Here is a 21,980-nt window from a genome sequence, read left to right as displayed (position 1 = left end):
TAATTAATTTAGTTAGGGTCAGTTTCATCAAAATTCATATTTTTCAGTTTTGTTAAAGTTCGTATTTTTATTTTTTCGGTATCATTCAAAGTTTAGATTTTTAATGTATTTGCATTTTTGTTCGAGTTCTCGGTTTGAATTATTGATCCGTATTAAAGGTTTGATAGTTAGTGTGTGTGGGTTTGATTAAGTTTCCTTTTTAGCGTGTTATAATTCCTTATTTGTAGTTTCCATTTTTAATTAGTGCGTGTCCCAATGTTTCTTTAAGTAGACTAGGATTTCCATATTTGTTTTTTTGTATTGCAAGCATGAGTGGTTAAGTTCGGTAACTCGGGTTGTGGGTCAACGTCGTTTGCGTTCCATGGTTTATTAGTTATCCTATGATATCATCGTTAAACTTTTATTTGGTTAAAACCGAAAATTGAAGGAATCGTTGATAAACCGCTAGGTCTTGCTTCTTGTTTTGTTGTTGACGTTAGGCACATCAAAACCTTGAATTAATCTAGGATTTTAATCAACTTATTTTTACATAAAAATTCGGTTGATGCGTAATAAGAGTTTTTATTTTCTTCCGTTTGGATGTGGCCAATTCACTCGATCTTTAGTGACAAAATTTCATCTTATTAATGCTTTGATTGGATTAACAAGAGGAGGAGTAAGGCCTAGGAAATTAGTAAACGGTGGGAGCAAACAGACGTTGAACCCGTAACCCGAGTATTTGGTAAATTGTTTTAGTTAATCTGTTTAATTTGGTTGCGTTATTAGATTTACATTTTTGGAAAATTGATAAAATTTCAGTTTCATTTTGATAGTTTACGCAAGCTTCTCTCACTTTGTTTATTGTTTTCAAAATCATAAAAGACCAAAAAGATTTTCAAACCCCATTTTTCAGCAACAGGATTTCACTAAACTTGCATAAATACTTTGATACTCAGTGGTCCCTGTGGAATACGATCCTGGACTCATCCTTGATACAACTTGACACTTCTGCACTTGGAAGCATAACTCAAAACAAGTCACTCGTATTCTTTGAGTTGACGAGAAGCGTAAGCAACCACTTTTCCTTGCTGCATTAGAATACAGCCAAGACCCTTTTTCGAAGAATCACTATATATAACAAAACTACCATCACTGGATGGAAGAGTCAGAAATGGAGCAGTGACCAGTCGCCGTTTCAGCTCCTAGAAATTTAGCTCACACTCATCTTTCCAATCATATCTCACATTCTTCCATGTAAGTTTTGTCAAAGGACCTACTAAACTGGAGAACAATTCCAAAAACCTTCGGTAATAACCTGCAAGACCTAGAAAACTTCTAATCTTCTGAACATTCTTCGGTCTAGCCCAGTCCACTACTGCTTCTATCTTACGCGGGTATACCGATACACCTTCCTTAGACACCACGTGCCCTATAAATGCAATCTGTTCCAACCAGAACTCACACTTCTTCAGTTTAGCATACAACCTCTTATCCTTAAGCATTTGCAATACTATGCTCAAATGAACTTCATGTTCAGCAGCACTCCTAGAATACACTAGGATATTATCAATAAATACCACAACGAACCGATCTAAATATTCGTGGAAGACTCTGTTCATCAAATCCATAAATGCTGCAGGTGCATTAGTCAAACCAAAAGGCATAACCATAAATTCAAAATGGCTATACCGGGTTCGAAATGCAGTTTTCGAAACGTCCTCCGCTTTTACCTTCAGCTAGTGATACCCAGACCGTAGGTCAATTTTAGAGAAGACCTGCGTGCCTTGAAGTTGATTAAACAAATCATCAATCCTGGGTAGTGGATACTTGTTCTTTATCGTTACCTTATTCAGTTCTCGATAGTCGATGCACATCCTCATTGACCCATCCTTCATTTTCACAAATAACACCGGTGCTCCCCAAAGAGAAACACTGGGTCGAATGTACCCCTTGTCAAGCAGCTCTTGAAACTGTTCTTTTAACTTTCTTAGCTCAGCTAGAGCCATACGATATGGAGATTTCGATATCAGTGCCATACCTGGAGCCAATTCTATGGAAAATTCCACCTCACGGTCCGGAGGTAATCCTAGTAAGTCCTTTGGAAACACGTCATGGAATTCGCGTACCACAGCAATCATCTCCAATTCCCGTTCTTCTACTAGCATATCTTTCACAATTGCCAGATATCCTTGGCACCCCCTAAGAAGTAGCCTCCTAGCTTGTATAGTAGAAAGGATACGTGGTGTAGAACGCACACACGATCCAAAAAACTGAAATTCCTGCTTTCCTAGCGGTCTGAACAACACCTCCCTCCTGTGGCAATCAATACTGGCATAACTAGCAAACAATCAGTCCATCCCTAGGATGATATCAAAGCCATACATATCGTACACAAAATCAACTGGTAGTATCCTCCCCTGTATTTCAATCGAGAAGTCCCGAACTACCTTGTTACACCCGACCATAGATCCAGACGATGTAGCCACCACTAGTTCATAATCTAACAATTGCACTTCTAATCCACACAATTTAACAAAACCTCAGGAAATAAAAGAATTTGTTGCCCCGGAATCAAATAATACTATAGCTTTATGAGAAAGAATGTAAATGATACCTGTGACTACGTCACCCGCATTCTCAACGTCACCAGGAGTCAGAGAATACACCCTAGCCTGAACCATACCCCCCTGCTGACCGCCACGCTATGTCGGAGCATTCCCTTTGTATTGCTGCTGCAAGGCTCCACTATTCCTCTGCATCTGACAGTCCCTGATCTGATTTCCTTGTCTACCACACCGTATACAGGCTCCCGTAGACAACCAACACTGCCTATGGTGTTTCTTACCACATAAAGAGCAACATGGAACACGTGCGATATTCTAGGACATACCACCACTGTTCTTCTTCCACTTACCCTGTCCTGCCCCAGATGAAGAATTAGGAGGCACTGGCCTCTTCTTTGTAACCTGAACCTCTGCATCCTCTAGCAAATATTCCTCTACTACTGTGGCTTTATCAACCAACGTAGCAAAGTCCTGCAACTACAAGATCATCATCAACTTGCGGATCTCGCTCCTCAGACCCCTTTGAAACTTCTAGGCCTTCTTCGCTTCATCAGGAATCATAAATGGAGCAAATCGGGACAACTCCTGGAATTTAGCAGCGTACTGCTACACTGTTAACAATCCCTGCGTCAGATTTATAAATTCCTCCATTTTCATGTTTCTAATTGTGGCCAAAAAATAACGTTCAAAGAATAGATCTTTGAATCGGGCCCAAGTCAATGCTATTGGTATCAGTCGATGCTCTTCCATCTGCTTTACAGACACCCACCATCTCTCAGCCTCCCCTGCCAACTTGAACATGGCGAAGGTGACTTTCTGCCTCAATGCAGTTCAACACATCAAGGATCTTCTCGATCTCCTGGATCAAATTCTTTGCATGAACTGGATCTGTACTGCCCACAAAAGCAAAGGGTTTCAACCTGGTGAACTGCTCAATGGAGCAACCCAACTCAGTCGTAGGATGATCCCGCCCCCTATTCATCTGCACTACCTCAGCCATAAGTTGTTGTGCAAAGTCGCGCAACACACTAGTAGAGTCATTACCAGCCTCGGGGCCGGTACCCTCTACTACTGCCTCCCACGTTGGCAATGATATCTCTGGATTCCATCCTGAAAACATTTACAAAAATCCATTAGAAAGTAATAGCCTATCCTTCACTACTACTATCATATTATAGACTCGATCCCTTAATTTCATATTCCCAATATTGATGTACTCCATTAATTTGAAAATATCATTCGAACTCAAATTTCACCCTTCTACTAGGAAACAAAACTGTCAATGGATTGCCGTGAGTTTCTAAACCTTTTGACTAATCTAGAAAAACACATAAGTCTATTGATGAATTTTCGTCTCCAAGTATACAAAGCAAAATCCAAGGTCTTATCCTTATCCTAAACTCTGGTATATTCTAGACTTTCACAACTAGCAACTTCTAAGTTCAACACATATCCCTAACCAGGCAGCATGAATCAAATCATATTTTCGATTGGCTTTTGGGCTCTGATACCAACTACAACAACTCTCGGCCAAACTCGGCCCTTCATCTGACCCAGTGTCACTCACTTATACAATCGCCTGTCCCTTTCAATACTTCAAAAAACCCCCCCCCTCCCTAAACAGGGACCTACCTGGTATAAAGCATACAGTAACTTTGAGTAATGGTTGCTAGAAAAATAAACATAAACATCCATTGGGATTTCTATCAGTCAATTATACTAGAGTTTTACGAATACTCCCCAATTACATAAAACAAGACTAGAATACATTCTTCTTATTTCACCCCCAATGACTTTCAGGTTCATCTGTTTATTACAAGATTCAATGCTTACGGTAAGCGACCAAAAATAATCCCCCTAGTCCTTTAGCTACTATGACCAACCACTGAGGACCCCTGAAACAAGGTTGTATGAAGGGTGAGACACCCTCTCATATGAAAAAGAGTTACAACATTTTGTGACTGCTATATCACATTTTCATAAGAACTCATACATTTGTTGAAAACTTTTTTTATAATACTGTATCATATAACATTTATTTGCCGATAAGTATTTAAATTCTGGATATTATTATTAGACCACCACTCCGCTTGGTAATGACCAATTGGCAGTTTACCCCTGGCCGGGTTTTCACTGATTGTCCTCTCCCATGTCCTGTTAGTGCAGACAAAGTCGAGCATCTTTTTTGATCCGCCACCGCCCCCTATTTATTTTTAACTCAGCAGCTTACTAACTCCTCGCAGTTCGAGACCATTTCATATCCACCATACTGATTTTACCATGTATGTTCACTGCCCAGCATCGGTACTTAGCCCTAGGAGTGATTCAAACCCCCGAACTGGAGTATTTTTTCAACCCCTTTTACTGAAGTTGCTTTCACCTCTTTTGGCCATTGTGGTTCCAATTTATATATACAATTTATAGCAAAACAGTACCTGTGAAATCCAGTATTTGGTTTCATCAAATTCACATTAATCACTTGGGTTCAACCGGCGCCTTTCCACTCAGTTTACCCCTCTTTGTTTACTGATTCAACTCGGTGTCATCACAACCTCATTTATCACTTCTCAGTATAACAATTAAAACTCTTCCCATATTTCTAATATCAATAGTATAGAACAATCCATTCATTTTTCCAATCAAACATACTCAGTATAACAATATTTGGAACTTTGTTCCTATTTCTCTATCATAGAGAGAAAAATTCATACATTCCAGTTTTCAACATATATCCCACGAGTTTAGAGTCCAAAACTCCGCTAAATGGATTAGAAATATATAACCCTCATTTAAATGAATAAGGAAGGATTCGAGCATCTCCTACTATAGTATAAACATAAATTATTTTTGTAGGTTTGGAGATTGTAGAACACCTCTTTTTTGCCCAACCAAATAAAACACGGGGTCCCCTCTTATTATTTTCATTATTATTATATTGATTATATGCTTATTATTATTATTATATAGTATTATTATTTATTATTATTATTATTATTATTATTATTATTATTAATTATTATTATTATTGTTCCTATATTATTAGTACTTTTACGAATATTTTTCTAGTATTTTTTATATCATTAGTTTTTTTTTTCATTTTTATTACCAGTACGTTTATTATTATCTTTAGTTAATTTTTACCTGTACTAGACTATTTTATTATTATTATTATTATTATTATTATTATTATTATTATTAGTTATTATTATTATTATATTAGTATCTTATTTTGGCTATTATTATTTTTATTTTTTAGTAATGTTATTATTATTAAATCATTATTTATTACTTTTAATATAGTCATTCTTACGTTATTTTATTAGATTATTAATTATTATTTTCCAATAGTATCTTAATTTTATTTTTACTAGAATTTATCTATTATTATTTTACTATTTAGTAGTATTATTATTATTACCTTATTGATATTTATATTATTATGATTATTATTATTAATATTATTTCCTTTTTCATTGTTACCATAAGAATAAAAGTATAAAAAAAAGAGAAAAGAAAAAAATAAAATCGAGAAAGGAAAGTTTCTTAGGGTTTTCAAAATTTTTTTTTTTATATAACAGCCGGGGGCAGCTGGCCCGCATGGGGTGGCAGCCGGAGGAACAAGAACAAAAAAATCCCTCTCCCCATCTTCTTCTTCAACCCCACCAACTTCCAGCCGCCATCACACACTTGCAGAAACCATCTCAAAAGCAACCTCCATCTCTCTCTTCCGCAGCCCCCAGACCTCCACACCGCAGCCTCTAAGCCTCCATCCGAGCAGCCCTCTGAACCTCCCACGGCCACCAGCAGAAAAACGTAGCAGCCGCTCCATCCTCAGGCCACTGCACCACCAACTGCTGCCTCCTCAAAACCACAACAGCCCAGGCCAGCTTCCCTCCGGCCACTCGACGGCCAGCACCACAGTCCCCTGTTCCTATCTCACGACCATTCCCTACTCACCATAGCTCCCATCACCGCCTGCTCCACCCACGTCCAGCCCGTGCCCAGCAACCTCCTCGCACGCCGTTACCATCTCAAGCTCGCCGGCCACCGTAACAGTCTGCAGTGCTCCGGTCAATTATCCAAGCGGCCCTACTACAACAGCCACCCCCCCGAAGAATCCCCTAGACCCTCTGCAACACTCCACTCACTGTTGCTCTGCAGTACCGCCGTCCGTCCAGCACCTTCCTCGCCAGCCCCTGTCCACCCCATCAATCGGCTTCGTCGCCGATGCCCCCCACCGACTCGCCGTTCCGTCATCATCGCCTCACACCCACGAGCTCCAGCCACCCTCTTTCTGGCCGTTAGCCGCTCCGGTAAGGCCTCCTGCTCCCATACAACACGCACACACCACCGTTCATCACTGTCCTTTTTATTTTTTTTTTTATTTGTCTTTTCTTTTTTTTTCTATTTCTTTGATTGTTTTTATTTTTTCTAAATATATATTTTTTTTTTTTTTCCTTTGTATATGTAGGTATGTAGGTTTTATGATTTTTATAGTTAGTTTAATATTTAGTATTTATGGTAAGTTTTGGTTGTATTATTTAGATAAATTAATTGCCTTTATTGTGGAATTTTTATAGTTGAGATTTATTTAGATATTTAAAGTTTAATTTCGTTTTATTCGTGGAATTGTTAATATTATTATTGCATGCGTAGTTAGAATAGGTATCGTAATTATTTACTTAAGGGTGTCTTTAATATCCATATGTTTAGGGCTATTTAGGGTTTTCATCATTAATGTTGTCCAGTTTTAATTATTTAGGGTTTGTCTTTATTATATTAATTATGCTAACTCCTACTTAAATATTTTCAGTCGAATAGTAGTATTAGTATTCGAATATTTTATCATGTTTACATATAAAAGGTATCAATCATTATGGTAATGTTTAGAGTTTTGGTATACGTTTTGCTACTATAGTTAGTATGATATTGTATGGAAGAGTGATGGTATATTATTATTTAGTTTCACTTATTAAGGCATTTTTTATAGATGGTATTACCTTGTATAGTATCTTGAGTGTTTTAATATATATATACATATGGTATTTTATTGCCTATTTTGAAAGTTGTAAATATTTTAACAAATATGCTTATTATCATTACTATTTTTATATACATTGTGATAATTTAATATTTTAACTTATTATCTTATCAATATATTGTAAAACCTCCCATGCTAGTATTTTTCTATTAAAAAATCTATAAAATTTCCAAAATTTGGGAGTATACTTTCCTAAGTATTTTCTTGATTTTTAATCCCTATGATTTTATTTCGGGGTATGAGCCTTCGGGCGTCACGTACCTTAAGCTCTGAGGGAATATATGTATATATATTGTATGTATTTATTTATTTATTTATTTTTTCATGTGTATTTATAAATTCTTAAAAAAGAGTAATGTAAAGACTTATTAGATTAACTTAGGGATAATTTCAAATTAATTAGGTACCATTCGTAAGAACGGGCACACAGGGGGTGCTTGTACCTTCCCCTCGCGTAACCGAACTCCCGAGCCTAACTCTGGTAACATAGACCCACTCTACCCCTAACGGGGTAGTAATCATGTGTTCTAACCACACTAAAAGGTTAGTGGCGACTCCGACATTCCAATATTTTTCCTTGAAAATTGAAAATCATTTTTTATTTCGCTGCCCGGGGCACACGCGCTCACGGGACATCGCGACAGAGATCATACGCCGAAATCCTCATTTTTACCAAAAATCGTAAAATCGGCATTTCTACTTGGTAGAAATTAGCAAATAAACAATTAAATCATACATAATAACATAAACTAGCTTTTAAGCGGTTTGGTTTTTCCAAAAATGTTGTTGTAATCAAATTCCCCTTACCTTATACTCGAAACAAAACTTCGTATGAACACGTTCCAAATTGACAACCCGGGATCCCAAAAACCAAAACCATAGGACATAATCTTACTATATTTTCTACTACTATCCAAATATCCAATCAAAACTAAGATCAGATCCCTAGCTCGATTTTTGGGAAAGACCTGAAAATCTCCGAAACGACGATCCGATCCACTAAAATTGTAAAGTTTGCTCTTCTGATCCACGCAATACCCTCCGTTTTTGGAAATGGACGACGAATGACAAAGAATCGTAGAGAGAGAGAGAGAGAGAGAGAGAGGGAGAGGGAGAGAGAGAGAGAGAGAGAGAGAGAGAGAGAGAGAGAGAGAGAGAGAGAGATATTTGCAGGTTAGAGAGAAAGAGAGACCTTTTGAGAGAAACTTAGCTCTTGAGCAACTCAAATTGGATATTTATAGGACCTTTGACCAAGTCCAATTCGTTGACGAGGCGGCGTCTTCGTCGACAAATCCACCACACAGTTCGTCAACGAGGCCATCCCTTCATCACCGAGTTCAAGTTTCGGATATTTCTCTGATCCGCTCGGTATTTGCTCGTCAACGAGGCTCTGAATTTTGTCGACGAGGCTTTGAAGGACTTCATCGACGAACGTGAGCCTTCATCGACGAATCCAGCTTATACAAGTTTGGGTCTCTACAAACTGGGTAAGTCCTAAGTTTATGTTGGGTGGTCTTTTGGGGGTTTTTACTGCCACCCGGATTTGTGTTGTATTTTATGGAGTTAGAATCCTTTGTATAGACTCTGGTATGGTACTATTCATGTATAGAAAGACTTATCTTCCACTATGTTTCCATGGTATATGTGAATGTGTATAGGGTGCTTGGGAACCTCACGGGGACGGACCCTCATTCATTGTACTGTGTCATTGGTGATTTGTATGATATAGGGACATGATTAGGTTACTTATTCACCCTCGGGTCCCATTATTGGGTTTGGGGTGTGACAAGCACAACGTGGAAAGAAAGATCCTCAGAGTATCCATGAGTTACAGACGTGATGTTGGTACTAGATACCAAGGATACTCATGAGCTGGACAATAAAATAGAAATGGAATGTGAAAGAATCATAAAATGGGCTAAAATAAGAAATGAAAGAAATAATAGAAATTGATAAATAGAGAATGATAAAAATTGAGAAATGGATCGTTGTGAGTTAATAATATAAATAATTGAGGTGAAGTAAAGCTCTCTGCCTGAGGGCTTACTGAGTAAGGTGAATGCCCTGATAGGTATCAGATGTGGTTATACCTGGCTACATCATGTGTTAGGGCAGAGAGAAGCTACCTATATGGGTGGGTAATTCATCATCATCATCCTCAGCCTCTTCTCCTTCATCATCTTCTTCCTCACTACCTTCGTCAAATGCTGTGTATGAGGAATTCTCACTACGAGGAATAGAGCTAGTGTCCATAGGGTCACCATGAGATGAACTAGCCCTAGTCTGCCTAATACGCGTAAGATGCTGGTCTAGTGAAGAGTAATTATCCTAAAGAAATTGAAGACTTGCACGTATATCACAGTTGAATTATGTGAACTCAGTGTAGAAACGTACGAACCATGCAGGGGTTTTAGCTACAGGGCCTTGGTGTTGATCCTGAGGAGGAGGAGGAGGTACAACTGTTGGCCTTCGTGATCTTCCTCCTTTTGAGAACAAACCCTCATCATGTTTTTCATAGCCCATTTGTTTGAAGGTTTTGGTCATAAAAAGGTCATACCGAGTCCTTTTGATGAACAATTCTAAAGGAGTGGTAATACTAAGATTGGAAAAGATAATATTAAGAGCACCACCATACAGAAGAGTAACTCGATTTGCTTCCAAATTAACCCACATCCATTTCAGAATTAGGCTAGCTAAACCAAGCTTTTTTCTTTTCAGCAAACACCACAACACAAAACAATCGATGTAAGAAATATGATCATACAAATTGGCATGTGGTAGGATGTTATTGGTGATGAACTTGCGAAGTATTTGTGCTTTCAAATTTAGTTGCTTGTACATAGGAGGATGCTTAAAGTAAACAGGTTCATTCACCATAATTAGCGGAAGAAATTCTTCAGGTGTGAAGCCTTGCTCTAGAATCTATGATTGAGCAAAGGCTGGGCATTCAAATTCACCTGGAGTAATATGGAGAATGGGAACTAAAGTTTGAGGGGTTAGAACTATCTTCTTGCCCCTAACTTCGGTAGTCAAAACATTCTCCCCATGAACCATGTTAGCATAAAATATTTTGACGAGGTTCGGAAATAAGTCTTTAGCTTGATAAACAGAAAAAATTTTCCTACCGATATTTTGAAATAAAGGTAGGATTTCCTAGAATTCTGATTCAAAGAAACATGTGTCAATAACTTTACCAAAGATTGATTCGATGGAGCAAAGACGGGTTCGATATATATTCTTCGAATGTGAAGAGACCAACCATTGTTCGATGTTGTTGTCATCTTTTCCGAAAGAAGAACCCTGGTTTGTTGTTGTCTTTGTACGAGGCATCTTTAGAATCAAAGAGCAAATGAACACCCAATTGGAAACCCTAGAAAGAGAGGAAAAGATGTAGGACCATATTTGTGAGGCTTTGATTTGGAGGATTTTGAGTGAGAAGTTAAGGGAGATTAAGGATAGGGCTTCGGGTGAGTGGTAGAGTAAGGTTCAGGAGCCTAGAATTTGAAAAATTAGGGTTTCGCACTAAAATATATAAAATACCCGTGACTTCAAGTGCTTGAAAAAATAAGCTCAAATGCTTGAAGATTTTTTGAAGTTAATTATCAATAGGCAGTAGCACTTCAGTCTTCTAAGGTCTGAAGCTTAGGCTCCTAAGCCTTTGTGTAGGCACCAAAACTATAAGTTCAGTCACCTGAAGTCCTCAAACTTTTGAAGTTCTCTTTATCCTTAACTTGAAAACCATCCTAACTCACTTCTCTACTATGTAACAACCCAAATTCTCTTCTAATGGATATAAATATTTCTTCAGAGAAAGGTTTGTAAAGATATCCGCCCATTGATCATTTGCGTTTATAAATTCAAGTGATATGTCTTATTTGTTGGCCTAACATGGCTTTTCAATCTTGTTTTGATGATAAAAAATGAAGTATACTTTAACATGTGTTGTTAAATGACAATGTTTCAGGATTGAACGATCAAAATGCTCACATCCTCATCAAGGAGAAAGCTTACAATAAAAGCCAATCAACTGAAAGCTTATCGGAATATAGAAGCATTGAATGGAAGATGACAAGAAAAAGCTTAAAGCTTATTAGGACATGAAGTCAAGATGGACCTCAAGAGATGGAAAGAGCTTGAGACTTACTGCTTAATGTGTTCATGATTAGAAATTCATATGTAAGTACTTCAATTCAATATTATATAGATATATATATGAAGCTCTTTAGGATGCAATTTAGACTTAGAGACCAATTTTGAAAACCCTAGAAAATGATTTTTAAAAAGTCACATTTGAGTTTCTCAAATAACAAGGGTTAAAAGTCCTAAAAAATGAAAGTTTTGGAAAAATGGACTGTCCAGCCGACTGACCAGAATGAACTGTGTTCGCTCAGTCGACTAACAATTAAATCTTTTAATTGGATTGTCCAGCCAACTAACCAGAATGAACTGTGTTCGCTCAGTCGACTAAGAATTATTTCTTTCAATTTCTGGATAGACATAATGGACTCAATTGACTGGCCAGTCGACTGACCCTATAAAAAACAAGCCCAATCGAGTGACTCAGTCGACTGACCTGCAGAGGTTTTAAAATTTGAACTTCAATGGGAAAATTCCAAAAATTAATTTTTCAAATCTAAACATTATAAAAACTTGGGGGACATTCCAAGCAACACAGGAAATAAGGAAACTCACTCTAAAAACTCTATAAATACTCCTTTAACCCAATGAATTAAATCACCAAGTATACAATCAGCATTCAAGCACTCTACTTACAATATCTTCTAAAGCTCACTCTTGCTCAAATTCTTGCTAGGAGAATACTACTGAATTTATGCTAATTAAAAGCCTACAGTTCTAAATTTGCTACTGAGTTTTCTCAAATTTTAAGAAAGAACCTCCGGTGATATCTAATCTTGAGCTTCATATTGTCTATTTAATATTCAATTTGAAGCATATTAGTGTTCTAATTTGTACTAATTTGATCTGTTGTGAGAGTGTCATTGTACACCAGTTCTTGTTCCTATCTTGTAGCTCTTTGACCGTTCAAGGTTTATTTGGATCATTGGACCAAGCGTAGGTTATTGCTTGGAAAGGAATCTCTACCTGTAAAAGAGGGAATTGTAAAAAGGTTTATTGCACCCGGAAAGGAGTGTCTAGTGGAATCCTTTGGTGGTATTGGCCAAAGGTGAGGACGTAAGCTGGGGATAAGTCGAACCTCGTAAAAATCTTAGTGTTCTTCTTACCCTACTCTTTAAATTTCAGCACTTTTATATTGTGTTGTGTATGCTTAGTGCAAGTTGTTGCAAACAAAACTGAGATTAAAAAGGAAGACTCTTAATAAAAAGAAAATACATTTTAATTAACCTTTTGCGGAAACCCACAATGGAATACTTTGGTTAATTGTTTGTGAAAATATTAATTAAGAGAGTGCAATAAAATCCATTAAAAAATAGGGCTTGCAATTACTTACAAGGCTGCTTACAAAGCAAAATTTGCAAAAGCTAAATTTCCACAAGTGCTACAACTTGTGATTAATTGAGTATTCTTGATTGATTATTTTGAATTATTAATTGGTTGACTATTTTTCTAAGTTTTATTAACTTGTGGTGTGTTTAGTATTGGTTTTGGATTGAGTGATTCATTAAAGAATCCATAAAAGGAACTAAAAATTTTTAAATAACCCAATTCACCCCCCCCCCCCCCCGGCCACTCTTGGGATAACTACTTCACTTTCATTCTTTTTGAACATGATCTCTTAAAAAATGGTTTCTTATATCAATGTGTTATGTTCTTCAATGTGATATTGGATTCTTGCAAATGTTTATTGCACTTGTGTTATCACATTTTATTGGAATGGCTGAATATTCTAAATTATAGTCTTTTATTGAAATTAGGAATAGCTTCCCAAAAGGGGGGGTGAATTGGCTTTTAAAAATTTCTTTTAACTTCTTTCAAGAATCCTTAACTTCTTTATTTCTTTTAACCAATTCTTTAACTTGTTTATTTAATTTCACCAATCACACAACAACTTAATCTCTTTAATCAACCACACAGCTAATAAAACATTCAAACAATTAATCACAATCTCCACACCAACACAACCACACTTTATTTATCAAATATAAGTTCACTGCAGCATTATTAAATTGATGAAATCATTTAAGATTTAGCACTCTTGGAATACAAACACTATCCAATCAATCTCAAGCTTTTATACCATTCAATCAAAATATACCTTTTGTTCTCAGCCCTGGATATGAAATTGTAAGCCCTGTATATTTGGTTTTACTTCTTCAATATGATGTGCAATATAACATTCAATCAACACAATATCTACACTCTTCTCAATATTTAGAACTCAACTAAACTCTTGGTAAATTTATCTTTGGGATGTTAACTAAGTAACGTACTTCCGTATAGTTTTTGTAGGATATGGTGTAACCAACATACTCCCTTTCGGTTTTCGCAACCCAAATCAAAATTAAACCTTAAGTTTGTTTGATTTTCAAATATATGTAGTTTACATGATTTTCAAATTTAAACCATCCACGCAATTTAAATATGCACTCAAAATAAAGAGTAAGGGAAAGAGAGAATGAGACGGAGATTTTTACGAGGTTCGGCTTATACCCAGCCTACGTCCTCACCTTTGGCAAACCACCAAAGGATTCACTAGTTTAGTTCCATTAACGGGTGGAATAATACCGATTACAACACTCCTTGGTTAAGGCTAGAGCCCACCTTCTCGAAATGATATTCCCTCGCTCGGTCACTCCTTACATAGGCTAGAGCCCGCCTCTATAAGCAATGTCCCCTTGCTTAGCCAATGATCCAAACAACCCTTGGAACGTCAAAGAACTATAAGAAACACAAGATAAGATCTGCGTACAAATATACTCTCTCAAAAAGCAAGTTAAAACAACTTCAGCACTATATACTTTGAATGTAAAATATCAATATGAAATACAATGAAACTCAAGTGTAGAATTCACCAATATCCTTCTTAGAAGAGGATTATAAATTGAGAGAAAGAAGGATCAGCACTTCAGAATACTCAGCAAAAGAATTTTTCAATGAGTGACCAAGAGAACTTAGGAAGAACAAGAGTACTTTCAGCTTCTTAAAACATATTTTTCAATTCCTGGATGTATTTTGATTTGTAAAACCATGTATTTATAGGCTTTCAAAATTGTTTCCATGTTGCAAAAGTTTCCTTTAAGTGTTTCCCAAAATTTGAGAAAGTTTAGAGCTCAAACGGCTATATTTTAAAATATTAGAATTTAAAAAATTTGCCCGTTGAACAATGTTCAGACGTCTGAAGTCATGAGTTCAGATGTCTGAACTACTACTACCTTCTTTATATTTTGTCCAAAAAATCTTCAGACGTCTGAGGTCGTTTGTTCAGTCATCTAAAGTCCCTCCCGTGAACAGTGTTCAGATGTCTGATAGCAGTGATCTCGCTTCAATGTTTTGGCCATAACTTTTTCTGTATAACTCCAAATTAGTTTTTCTTAGTGTAAAAAGAAAGCTAAGAGAAAATTATACAACTTTCATGTTGAATATATTTTAAAATAATGAGATCTTGATAGAGAAAAATTTACCTCAATGCTGCTATATAAAAACTGACAACATTTGGAAGAACTCTTTTTGGTGCTTTTCATTCCAAAAATGATTCTAACCTCTTTAAAATAATTTTTGACTTTATAAAAATATTTTTCAAATATTTTAAAAGGTATTTAGGTCCAATAAGTTAACCTAAGAGCTTCAAAATATTTCAAACGATATTTTAAACATTAAAGTACTTACATGAAAACTTCTAAGACTTTTCTCATTTTAGGTTCTTGAGTCTTCATGTTTTGTCCTTTGATTGAGTCCATATTTTCTTCAAGCTTTCATATTCTTTGAGCTTTCTCACTTTGCTTTTCTTTGGCTCTTTTAATTTTAATATTCCTTCTCTTTCAACAATTCATTCATGTCCTCATAATCTTCAAGGTTTAATATATCATCTTTAAATCCATGTTTCAACTCATTTAAACTTCAATTGATCCTTGTAAGCACTTTGACCTTACTTTCTCATATGTGAGCCCTCAAATAACATCACTCACACAAATATGTTAAATTCCACTTCTTCGTTAGAATCAGAACAAGATAACAAGATTTTAATCCTTATAAGGCCAACATTTTAGTTGTTGTTTCATGCATAAGGTTTGTGCACAACAACTCCAAGCTACAACATACTCAGCCTCGGCTATGGATAAGGCTATAGAGTTTTTTTTCTTAGAAAACCAAGATACTAGGGATCGTCTTAGAAAGTGAAAGGTCCCGCTAGTACTTTTTTTATCTATCTTACATCCTGCATAGTCGACATCCGAATAACTAATCATTTTGAATCCGGTGTCCTTAGGATACCAAAAACCTAAGTTCATTGTTCCTATTAAGTATTTTAGAATTCTTTTAATAACTATTTGATGTGATTCTTTAGGTGCTAATTGAAAACGTGCACACATACAAATACTAAACATTATATCAGGCATACTTGTCGTTAGATATAGTAAACTTCCTATCATACCTCTATAGTATTTCATATCTGCCAGTTTCCCTTTTTCATATTTATCGAGGCTTATTGAAGTACTCATGGGTGTCCCTATGGGCTTACTACTTTCCATATCGAATTTCTTAAGCATGTCTTTTATATATTTGGATTGACTTATGAAGGTTCCCTTTTTAGCTTGTTTGATTTTTAATCCTAAGAAGTAGTTCAACTCACCCATCATGCTCATTTCAAATTTTTCATTCATACATTTAGCAAATTCTTTACATAGATTATCATTTATTGCACCAAAAATAATATCATCTACATAAATCTTTCTTAGATTTGGTAAACAAAGTACTATACCTCTAGAAAACCCTTTATCTAGTAGGAATCCACTAAGTCTTTCATACCAAACCCTAGGGGCTTCTTTCAAACCATATAAGGCCTTAGTTTGTACACATATTCAGGTTTTTGTATATCTTCAAAGCCCAATGGTTGTTCTATATATACTTCTTCATTAATGTGACCATTTAAAAATGCACTCTTTACATCCATTTGATATAATTTAAATTCTTTATGAGATGCATAAGTTAAAAGCATCCTTATTGCTTCCATTCTAACTATGGGAACAAATATTTCATCATAGTCTATCCCTTCTTCTTGGTTATATCCTTTAGCTACAAGTCTAGCTTTATTTCTAACTACAATTTCATTTTCATCCTTTTTGTTTCTAAATACCCATTTAGTTCCTATAATTGAATGATTTTCCGGTTTGGGAACTAATGTCCGTACTTTGCTTCTTTCAAATTGATTCAACTCTTCTTGCATGACAATTATCCATGAATCATCACTTAAAGCTTCTTCTACATTCTTTGGTTCATCTTGAGATAAGAAGGCATAGTGATTGCATAAATTTTTCAAAGAGGATCTTAGAGTTATTCCTCTTGATGGTTCTCCTATTATTTGATCTTTTGGGTGATTTCTTATATATTTACATTCTTTTGGTAATTCAGTATTTTCAATAACATCATTATTCAATTTTTCTTCATTTTCTTCCTCTTTTGCTTCTACAATTTCTAAATCTTCTAATTTTTGAGTATTTTGAACTTCTTCAGCTTTTGTTGTTTTATTGAATGGGTTTTCTTCATCGAATGTTACCTAAATTGTGATGAGTCCCTAAAATATATGATTTTAGACTCTCATTTACCTGTGCTTATCCTCATTTTGTTATATATTTATTCAGAGTTATTGTTGTTCAAAGCTATGCAAGGTTTGTTTGTCTTTTCTAGAAAAACAAGTTAAAACCACGGATTTAGGCATTATAAGAAGCCAATGAGAATTTGGAGGATTCAAAGCTTGAATTCAGACATTTAGCCAAGCTCCAAAGGCTTTAAATCATAAGTGGACAAGAAGATGATGCACGACCATATGGTGTGACTAGCAAACCACAAAGGCGGCTTAGTCTTCCACTCCAAACTCCAAGGTCAAGACTAAGCTCAGAATGCTATAAGGTTCAACCAATGCTCGACCAAGTGACCCACTAAGGTGACCACGTTGAGATGCTAAGACGGAACTAAAATTCAGAAGTACCGTCTCAATGAAGTGTTTGACCAAGAGACCTTCAGGGGTGACTACGTCGAGATACATAGATTTCTTGCAGATTAAGATACTGCAAGTCTCGACCATCAACTCAACCATCAAGACCCTGAGGTGCAATGAAGTCGAAGACATTGAAGATTCGAATCCCTAATTTCCCACGAGTCTCGACTAGGGTGCGCACAAGAACGACAGAGGAGTGACTTGGTTAATAGCAATGATCTTCTGTGCAAGATTTGCTGCACTTCCTAAATTGTAAAACAAACTTTGTAAATTGAGCTTATAAGTATTCACTATGAATACAAGCTATAGGTTCCTCTTTGTCCTCTCTTAGGTTGGTGACATACTTAAGATGACATTGAGAGCCAAATTAAATTAGGAGTAGCATAGTTTTCAACTCCTTTTTTAGTGTGTGCATGAAGTGTTCGACGGCCTATGACAACCGGCGGCGTTTGTGTGCTGTCCATGCATATTACACAATCACTCTCTTATACCTCCTAGCGTTAGTGATGAACATTTTGAATACAAAAGGAATGATCTTTTTACCTGCTTTCTCCTTTATGGCTTTTGATTGTGCTTTCCATTTACTTGTTATATGTTTGATGAAGGATTGCAAATAAAGATAGGCACTACTACGTATCCGTTAGAGGGAAGTAGTTTGCTACAGAACCATGGAGGTGTTCGTTATCCTTAAGATAGGGAATATTCTGATTCCCAACTGTGCTCCAGACGGTTGGTGCACCCTTGCTACCCTATGCCCTCGATCGACCCTCTCCAACTTTGGCCTGCTTGGGTTAGTACTTCTACCGAAGTATGAAGGAGCATAGTTAGAGGCATGGCATCCAACACTTGATTCAGATCGCAGCATCGGTTTTTAAAAGTAGGGTAACATAGAAATTTACTTGCTTTCTAGTAGTGTAGATTTACTTGCTTTCATTTAATTGCTTTCCAATAGTTGGTTAGATTTCAACCATTGAAAATTACCATTTTTTACTTCTTTTTCATAACAAGGCTATAATAAACTAAATTGGAAGTGGTTTGATAACTACGCTTTAAGTCCACGTGGATCGATACTTGACTTACCCACTTTCTACTGAACTTGGGATAGTAAGGTTTATAAATATTATTTTTGGTATTTAAAGACCCAAACCTTAGCAAGCCTACCAAATTTTGGCACCATTGCCGAGAACTTGGCTATGGTTATAAGCCAACTTCCGCTTTAGACTATTATTGCCTTGTTCTTTTGATTTATTCCCTTTTTATTTTCACTTTCTTTGTTAATTTCTATTTTTTTTATTTTTGTTTCTTGTTTTTAAAGTCTGAATCTGTGTGCTTATACGTGTGTATGTTTGTTCTGCATTCTTTGGAACTAGAGATAATTTCCATAGATCTTGAGACTGAAAAATCTCGTTGGTACCTTAGGAAACCTATCTCCAACCCGGAGAAAGCTGAGTTGTCTGAACTAAAAGCAATGGCCAAAGACAATCCCCTGTTTCCACTGAACAAATCCTGGAACCCCATGCTCCTCACCTACCTGTGGTGGGAGAACAACACCTGTGGCCTCTTAGGGACTACTTTGTACCAAATGCATACACGTCACCGTCTTGCATCCGATTCCCAGATGTTCAAGCTGCCCAATTTGAGATTAAGACTTCGATCATCTCGATGCTGCCCAACTTTCATAGGAACTCTACTAAAAATCCTTATCAGCATCTGGATGAGTTCTTAGAAATTTGTTCCCCCATCCGCATCCCTAATTTTAGTGATGTTGCTCTTCATCTTAGGCTTTTCTCGTTCTCTCTGAAGGACAAGGCCAAATATTGGCTTATGTCCTTAGAACCAAACTCGGTTGCCAACTAGTCCACCATGCAATATGAATTTTTTAGAAAGTACTTTCCAATTTGGAAGAATAATCAGCTTCAGAGAGCCATCACAAGTTTCTCACAGATGGATGGGGAACTTTTTTTTTAGACTTGGGAGTGCTTTAGGGACTTGCTCTAAAAATGCCCACATCACCAGGTCCCCAAGTGGTAATTGGTGCAAACGTTTTACGAAGGGTTGGCTGAGAGAGATTGGTCTATGGTTGATGCATCGTGCGAAGGTACTTTCCTCACTAAGTACTAGAATAAGGCCTAAATTCTCTTCGAAAATTTGGCAAAAAATTCTCAACAGCATATAGCTGCCACTCGTAGAATACCTACTCTATCAAACTCTAAACCAAAAGGAGTTTACGAGTTGGCCACTAGTCAAGATCTAGCCTCTACCCTACATGTCATATCCAAAAAGTTAGATCAATATTGTCCTTAGGACCACAGACAACATCATGTGCAAAGGTTTGTGTAATATGCTCCAACCCTTCCCATACATGTTACAATTGCCCTCGCGCGCATTCCCAACCTGAGCTTGTGCAAGAGGAAGTAAAGGTCACTCAAAATTGGTAAGATAAGTCGTCTAACGACCATTATTTGAGTACTTACAATCCCAGGTCGAAACAACATCCTAACTTCTCCTGGAGGCCGCAAGCTCCAGGTTTTCAAAGCCAAAGAGCTTAACAAAACCCTAATGTTGTGCCTCCACACCCATATCAAAATTTTCAGAATCATCCAGACTCAGTCCCTAGACCTTCAACCTTTCAGCATCCTCCTCCACCTCAATACAAATAGGATTCATTTCAGGAGATGGTGTTGACATCCCTTAAATGAATTGAAGCTGACCGTCAAGTGGACCGGCAACTCCTTCACTCCCACTCCCAATCTATCACAAAGCTAGAAATCACCATGGGATAGTAGCTGCTACTTTAAGTTGAAGGGATGAGGGTAAGTTGCCAAGTCAGCCCATAATAAATCCAAAGGGACAATATGGGGTAGAATGTGAACTGGACGTTGTCCCCTCATCATACTCTGAGCAGGCCCAGGTGGTAACCACATTTCAAAATGACAGGCTGACACCTGAACAAAGTAAAGAGCAGCTGAGCACGGGGAAATCCTAGATGAAAAACTAGAGGTACCCAACGCAAATTCATACACTCTTTCTTCCTCTAGTCAAGTGCAAAGACCATTAAATATCAAGCCTACCACCAGAAGGACCACACCTTATTTCTCCCCCCACAAAGCTTTTCGCAGCCACTCAGAGACACATTCGGTAGCCCCATTTACACCCTCGATCTTTAGGAAAGAGGCTTCCCCTAAGTCCATCTAGGACATGTTTAAACACGTGAGAATAGAGAAGCCTCTCATTAATGACATAAAGCAATCACCTAAATTCAAAAAGTTTCGTAGAGACTTGTCAACGAAGGGGACTGAATCAAGGGTGCACATGGATGGTTTGGTTTAACAGGGCGAACATATGAGTTCCATAATACTAAAGCACCTTGTTCCTAAAATAAAAGACCTAGGCTCACCTACTATCTCGTGTGTAATTGGTAATTACACCATTGATGGGGCTTTCCTAGATTTAGAAGCAAATGTGAACATTCTTTCATACTCAGCCTATCAGAAACTTAACCCAGGAGTGTTGCAACCCACCTCGGTTTCCATATGCCTTTCTGATCGATCTCTTAAGCAACCCCGGGGTGTGGTGGAAGAAGTGGTAGTCAAGGTGGGAGATTTCCATTACCCTATTGATTTCATCATTTTGGACATAAAGACTTCCACCAACCCAATCCCTGTCCTTTTGGGATGATCATTCCTAGCCACTGCTAACGCTTGCATTCAATATAGGACGGGGATTGTAGACATCTCATGGGGCCATAAGCAATATAGGCTGAACATATTTAATGCTTCCCAACATCCTCTAAACACCCTCTAAACTGTGGACAAAGACATGATTGAAAAAATTGTTAGGGAAGCAACTCCTGCAATGCTATGGAAACACCATTGGGAAATTACACTACAGCATGACAACCCTACCCATGCTGAATTTAAGGATCCTCTTGAGCAATCTATTCTAAAACATCATTGGGACCCTAAATCTAAAACTAAGTTGGAGGTATGCAATTTAAGGTGTGACAAAAAGAAAGGAGAAACCAATGTTAGCTGGGAATCAGGATGAGTTCAAAATAAGCTTTAAAGCATCTGGCTGAAGACGGTAAACTTAGCGCTTCTAGGAGGCAACCCAATAGTTTTTTTTTTTTTTTTTTTTTAAGTTTCTAGACTATTTGTAGTAGATCAACTAGATTTCAGATTAGTTAGCATATGTTTTAGAATAAGTTGGGGGTTCAACTACTGGAGCGACAAGAATGGGAATGGGTGCAACCTGGGAGGCAACC

The 21,980-nt window shown here is 37.0% G+C and overlaps 1 non-coding gene across 1 annotated transcript; it reads right to left on the bottom strand.

The window, feature by feature from the left end:
- Positions 1-19,628: 19,628 nt before the first annotated feature.
- On the bottom strand, positions 19,629-19,734 carry LOC131147092 (small nucleolar RNA R71). Its single transcript, XR_009134617.1, has one exon. It is a non-coding gene; the product is annotated as a small nucleolar RNA R71 (small nucleolar RNA).
- Positions 19,735-21,980: the final 2,246 nt, after the last annotated feature.

Source organism: Malania oleifera, chromosome 13 (assembly GCF_029873635.1).
Source record: "Malania oleifera isolate guangnan ecotype guangnan chromosome 13, ASM2987363v1, whole genome shotgun sequence".
NCBI classification, from domain to species: domain Eukaryota; kingdom Viridiplantae; phylum Streptophyta; class Magnoliopsida; order Santalales; family Ximeniaceae; genus Malania; species Malania oleifera.
Note: the sequence above shows the minus strand (reverse complement) of the source record. Positions and strands in the feature narration are given on the sequence as shown.